The 6,353-nt window shown below is 36.3% G+C and overlaps 1 long non-coding RNA gene across 1 annotated transcript; it reads left to right on the top strand.

Annotated features, from left to right (window-relative positions):
• The first annotated feature begins 230 nt into the window (after window positions 1-230).
• LOC131299284 (uncharacterized) lies at window positions 231-1,123 on the top strand. The gene is made up of 2 exons (XR_009190672.1): window positions 231-586; window positions 693-1,123. It is a non-coding gene; the product is annotated as an uncharacterized LOC131299284 (long non-coding RNA).
• Window positions 1,124-6,353: the final 5,230 nt, after the last annotated feature.

The raw sequence follows: 6,353 nt of genomic DNA, 5'->3' as shown, positions 1-6,353 counted from the left end.
AAAAAGCAAAAGAGAAAAAGTTATTTACATATGGTTCTTTAAATAAGTTTTACGGACGTAAATTCAGATCGTCCAAAAGTGTTTTGGACGGTTCGGATTTCAAAAAAATTTCTCCAGGGAAAAGTTTAACTCTTCTTATAAACCTTTCCCCGGAAAAGTTTGTTTAAAATCCGGACCATACAAAATACTCTTGGACGGTTCAGATGCACCCCCGCTGTAAACAGCTTGATTACCGCAGCTCCGTGAATAAGTTTTACTCAAAGCAAAAACCCAACCTTTATTGCGAGAAAAATGGAGTTCTTAAAGTCTTCGTTTCTTTTTCCACAAGTGGAATTCCAATTCAAACAACGCGTAACGGAAATTCATGACCAAAAGCCTCACCAGGAGTCCCTATAAATATGCTTCAATTTGTGTCCAGGAATTTAATCATCACCTTAAAACAACATCTATTTAGATTGAAAAAATAAAAAACTGTAAGCAATGGCAAGTTATTACTCTCCAAGGTTTTCTCTTCTTGCATTGTTCCTCATCGCTATCGTTCTCTCTCCGGCGTTACCCTGTGACGCAGCTAACTCGACCCCTCGAGGTAGAATTTCATCACACAATCTATCACCTGATGCTTAGCTTGTCAAGTTCGCATTTGATTTTTCGCTATTGATGTTAAACTTTTTTTGTTTTGTTTCATGATGCAGAGCCAAAGAACAGACCTTATTGTCCTGCTTGCAATTGTTGTAAGGTTGAACCACCGCCACCATGTTGCTACTGCGCCTGTTTTGTCACTACCAGTCAACCTAATAACGCGTCACCATGACCTGAAGATGGTCGTTCGAAATAAGAATCCTCCGAATGAGAACGAAAAAGTGAGAGGATAATAATTAATCAAATAGAAGGAGAGTACGTTGTTTGGTTTTAAATCAGGATCATCTTCCATGTAAATATATATGTTTGCATGTCATCCAATAAAGCATGTCCTTTTAAGGAGGGTTCATGAGAGAGAGAGATGAAAAGTTGGGTTTTTTCTGTTTGTTTGTTTTGTACCAGGGTTATGTTTATAACCGTCAGATTCTCGAGAAAATGAATTCTAGTACTATTGCAAGTTTGGAACCATTTGAAAGTCAATTTTCATGATTTTCGTTTTATTTCTATCTCCCATGTAAAAGCCATGGCAGGACCAAATTAATTGGGCAAGGGCCAAGTTCGGCCCTGGTGTCCCTACAAATAGTGGTGTTGTGTAGTGTGACGAGAAAGTACTTCCTGACATAAGTGACTGGTACCATACCTAGTACCTACACTTCCATTTGTACCCCAAAAAAATTAATGCGTATGGTTTCTAAAATTGGGCCGATTAGCTCCCTAGCCCGTGTTAAGAATTTCAAAACAAAGTCCAATTTTTTAATATGATCCTACTAAACAATTGTCTCTGGATCATTTAACCTCACAGCCTCAATCCAAAACTCAACTGTGAATAATTAGGAAAAATCAAGCCCAGTTCATCTTGATGATTTTTTATTTTCGAATTCAAAGTTTGAAAGGAGAATAATATTTTCCTAATGAGATTGAGAAAGTTATTAGTGTCATATATGACAATTATTTTTCCTAAAAAAATTTAGTAACTACGGGCGTGATCGGTTCGGTTTGGCCAGGAATATCGAACATGGCGGATCGAACCGACCGATCGGTTCTGTCTACAAATGATGAAAACCAACTCCAGTCAAAATGTAGGAAGGTCCAAAATCGGCTCGAGATGATTTAGTTTGGCCGGGTATTTCAAATTTTTCGGGTTGGGCTTCAAGACTTCTCCAATACCAAAATCCTATCGAACACTACAAAAAATATCATAACCCCTTTGTAAGACTGAAAATATCAAAACCCCTATCGCGACCAAACCTAGACAGTTCGAACCCTGAATTTTCCGATCGTTTGTTTCATCGATTCGGTTTTCTCGATTATATTTTCACCCCTAACAGGAACTAGCTACACATCTTAAGGGCCCAGTTGGAACAAACATACCCTACGTGTTTGGATATGGATACGCCAAAACAGGAACAAAAACAAAACCAAAACCAAACTACTGCTTTGCTTTGTGTACTTCTCAATGGACCCAAAAAAAACCTTTGACAGCTACATCCGGTACGTACCCGATTAAACAACCGAAGTCGTTTTACCGAAAAGCCCCCGCCTGCGAAACCAAGGACTATCCACCTGAAGGACCCAATTAGAAAAATTGGTTAAATTCTCTACATAGTAAGATTAACCACCTATGGAGCAGTCGGTTGTAAATTTGTAATAGTATCGGAGTCCCATCATAAAAAAGGGACTTCCTAATTCCTGTCATGTTTCCTATTCCGATTTACCCTGGCTTTTTAAAATAGAGACCACATCGAGCGTGTGCACTCTGATTCGTCTCGTGCATATGGCAGGTTTTTGCTAGTTTCTATATATACCTTGATCGGGTATATATGTCCTCAGGACTTGGGAGGTTCTAGTTAGTACAGTAAATTAATGTTTCCTTTTCCAACTCAGTTTTAGATTTCCGGAAACAAATAAATTTAGAAGCTGCCACCACAAAAACATCTAACTTGTATAAAAACCGAACAGCGCTGGCTAGCCTTAATACAATAAACACGAATTCGAGAGGTTTTTAATTTCTTTCGAGAATTTGAAAGAATCATGGACTACGATTCTGCCAATATCATCTCTCTTCCTCATGAGTTGCTGGTCGATGTTCTTGCTCGAGTTGCCACCTCTACCTTCACTGACCTCTTCAATTCCAAATTATGGTCAGTCACTTCCTCCAATTCTAGTGGTGGCTCCAGAAAAACTAAGAAGGGTGTTTAAAATTTTTATTATCTCTAAAAATCACAACTGTGTATAAAAAAATAATCTATAATATCACTAAAAAATAGGAAAGTATACACTCTTTATTACAATATATATATATATATATCTATAATTGCATTTACAAGCCCTTGAATTTTTCGTACCGAATTAAATTTGTTTTGGTGTGTAGAAATTTGAAAAATTATGCATAGAAATACTTTGTTTTCTATCCAAAAATTGCACCTATATTGCATGTAGTGGACTAACTTTTTGGGACAAATGATTATATTACAATTTTCTTCGACGCGATTTCATATTTTGAAACCGCTGCATATATAATACCCTCATTATCAATAGTCAAATATGACTCTCAATGTAAGTAACAAAGCAATTATTCATTAACCGATCTGTGTCTACCTTATACGTTCATCCTTTTGTGAGTGGTCTGTGTCTACCTTGTACGTTACTTCTTCCATACATATTACTATATATGTTTATTTATCATGTTACGTGTTCCTAAAGTTATTTGTTGCTTTGCATGAGCAGCTGCAGAGATTTCAGGGGAGCAGCAGATGAAGATGGCATCCTTCAGCAAATGTGTATTGAGAAATTCCCAGTGATACATCAATGGCTTAGAAGTTGCCAAGTGAATTGGTTCATGAACCGTTGCATGGGCTCTGGAAACCCAGAGGCACTCTACAGACAAGAAATGATAATTCAATTTATTTTTTCCCTTTTCATCTTGGTTCCAAATTTTACATTCTTTTTATTTTTACATCATGTACGTTTTCAAATATTTTTATGATATTTTTAGTAAAATCATGTCTAAAAAGTTAAACAAATTTAGTTCTGTCCTCAATTCAAACACCTTACTTTATAAAGTTTTTTCATAATCTTTACATGACACGTAATAGAAGATAGATATAAGAATATTCTAGTTGGCAAATAAAACAAACATAACAATTGTATATAATAGATTTCACAAAATAGCACGTGATTAGAGATTCTGACTCAGCCACTGGTTGCTTACCTTGTCATTATGTAATAGGTTGAATATTTCACTCCCACAAATACGCAATCAGGGCTTGAGAATTTGAGGAGAGCAAGCGGAAGCCACATACGTCTATGGAATTCTCCTACTTTGTATGGGTGGGAAACCAAGCGTGCATGGTTTGAATCTTCTAAACACCAAGGAGAAGATTAATACTAGTAGTTCAAAATCAGGCGGCCGCGGCTTCAATATATTCCAAGAATGCCGGAAAAAAATCAACAACCGTTTTGTTGACCGGCGAATAAGTTCTTGCCGCCATCCGAAAGCAGTTGTCACAATGTTCGAAACATGGGAAGGGCATTTTGAAATGGCGGACGATGGTACGAGGTGTGAGTTATGCAAATGGGAAGGAGAAGTGAGATTTTTTTGTAATTTGTTGCCATAATCGAGTTTATGACATGTAATTGACGGGGCCCAAAAATTGTGAAAATTGTCTAGGAGGAGCATTGGTTATATACTTTACAGTTCACTATAGAAGCATTGTGAAATTAAAAAGGTTTTGGAATATTAAACTGGTTCATTGTTGGGCTTCCTAGAGTGCATATTTAGTAAATTCAAATAACCGCTGCCATTTTTGTTACCGTTCCCGTATTCTTCCTGCATGTAACTTATTTTCATGTATTTGGTAAGTGTCTACCCAACCCACATGGATAATCCGAATGTTGTGATTTTGTTACCCAACAAAGGGCTCCGGGGGATTTGGACGTTTGTAACCTCCGGACAATTTTTTGTTTTATATTAGCATGAGATTGTCTTTTGTACAAAAAAATTGTACGTTCAGTTGGATATAAAGCTTGTTTCTTTTTGGTACTGATGGTTTGGACCAGATTTGGCATTAGAAAGACGAGAAGTTTTTGGGTGCTTCGAAGATTCCAGCCGTCCAAACGTGTTTTGTACAGTCCGGATTTTAGAGAGAGAAAAGGAGGAGAGAGAGTGGTTGGGTGAGGGGAGAGAGAGGTAATAAATTTGGACAGTCTAAAACACTTTTGGACGGTTGAGATCGTGGCGTACCCGCTTGGCACCCAAAAATTTTGTCTCGAAGGACAAAGGTTAATTGTCAAAGTAAATTAGTACTCCAAGATGTTTGCATAATTACATGGAATTAATTATTTTTTAAGATTGTCTTAATTCTTACGTTTGGTTAAACTTTAAAATTTTCAGAAAAGACAACATAAAACTGGCTAAATTTTTCTCTCTCTCTCTCCGAGGATGGGTTGCATAAATTTAGGGTGCAGTGGCATTAATGTTCTCTTGTGCAGTTTAGACTTTGGAGAGCCAATTCACAGCTCAAGCAGCACTAATTCCTCCCCCAACCCAACGTTGACAGCAGATAGATATGGCCCATTAATTTGGTGATCTAATTTCCTTTTCAATAACCGGGTGTTAGGTGAGTTTAGGTGCACCTCAATTAATTCCGAAATTTTGAATTATTGCTCGTGTGAGAGTTCAACTTACAAGCTTGGAGCATCCGCAATGGGAATAATCAAAATCGATAACCAAAATGTGCCACGTCAGCATTTGATTATCCATTTAATTCATAATCAAACCTAACAAACTTGATCTCCACATTGGTTATTTTTGTATCTCTATAAAAAAAAACCCCCACAATACGCAATGCACCTATATCCAATTGCAAACGAGTTCCAATCACGCACCCGACCACACCAATTTATTCGTCTCGATGAGACGATTTTAATGTGAGGTGTTTTTTAATTTTTTAGTTATGAATTTAGTTATTGGGTTTGGTTATTGAGTTTTAGTTATTGGTAAAAGTTGTTAAGTTTGGTTATTCAAAGATCAAAATTTGATGAGTTGCTAAGAGGTTGCTAAATTTGGTTATTACAATGTGAGCCTTTTTTTAGCAAATATTGCTAACTTTAGCAACCTTTTGGTTTTGATTATTACATTGTGGATGCTCTTAGAAGAACAAGTTCCTTGCTTGCGTTCTTGTAAACTTATTTCGGTATTTTTTACTTTTCGTAATTTTTTGTCAACTTTTCGTCGTAATTTTTAGGGTTAATCATTCGTCTAATGAGAATCAGAAAAATATAAAAATACGGATCGATGTTGAAAAAAGTTCATATAAGACGACACCTTAGACAAAAAATAGACTGCTGTTTGATACTTTTTTCGTCCTTAGTGAACTTTTTTTTTGTTTTTGGTTATAATTTTATACTTTTTAGACTCCTCTCGTCGAAATGTTAATTAATCCAAAAAATGTAACGCAATTGTAACAAAAAATTCAAAAAAGATGACCAAAATACACAAAATGAAGAAGAAGAAAAAAAAGTTTACAAGAACCCACAATGTCATGCTCTCCAAAACTCTGAATTATTTATGGGGTAAACCTATATATAGTAGCCCAAAAAAGTTCCAGCTCGCGAGAGAGTTCAACTTAGCTTAGAAATAAGTTCCTTAATTTCATGCTCTCCCTCGAACAAGTTCTTGGGATTAGCCACATAAATTTCAGTAGAACCCTCTG

This window comes from Rhododendron vialii, chromosome 8a (assembly GCF_030253575.1).
Source record: "Rhododendron vialii isolate Sample 1 chromosome 8a, ASM3025357v1".
Lineage (NCBI taxonomy): Eukaryota > Viridiplantae > Streptophyta > Magnoliopsida > Ericales > Ericaceae > Rhododendron > Rhododendron vialii.
Note: the sequence above shows the minus strand (reverse complement) of the source record. Positions and strands in the feature narration are given on the sequence as shown.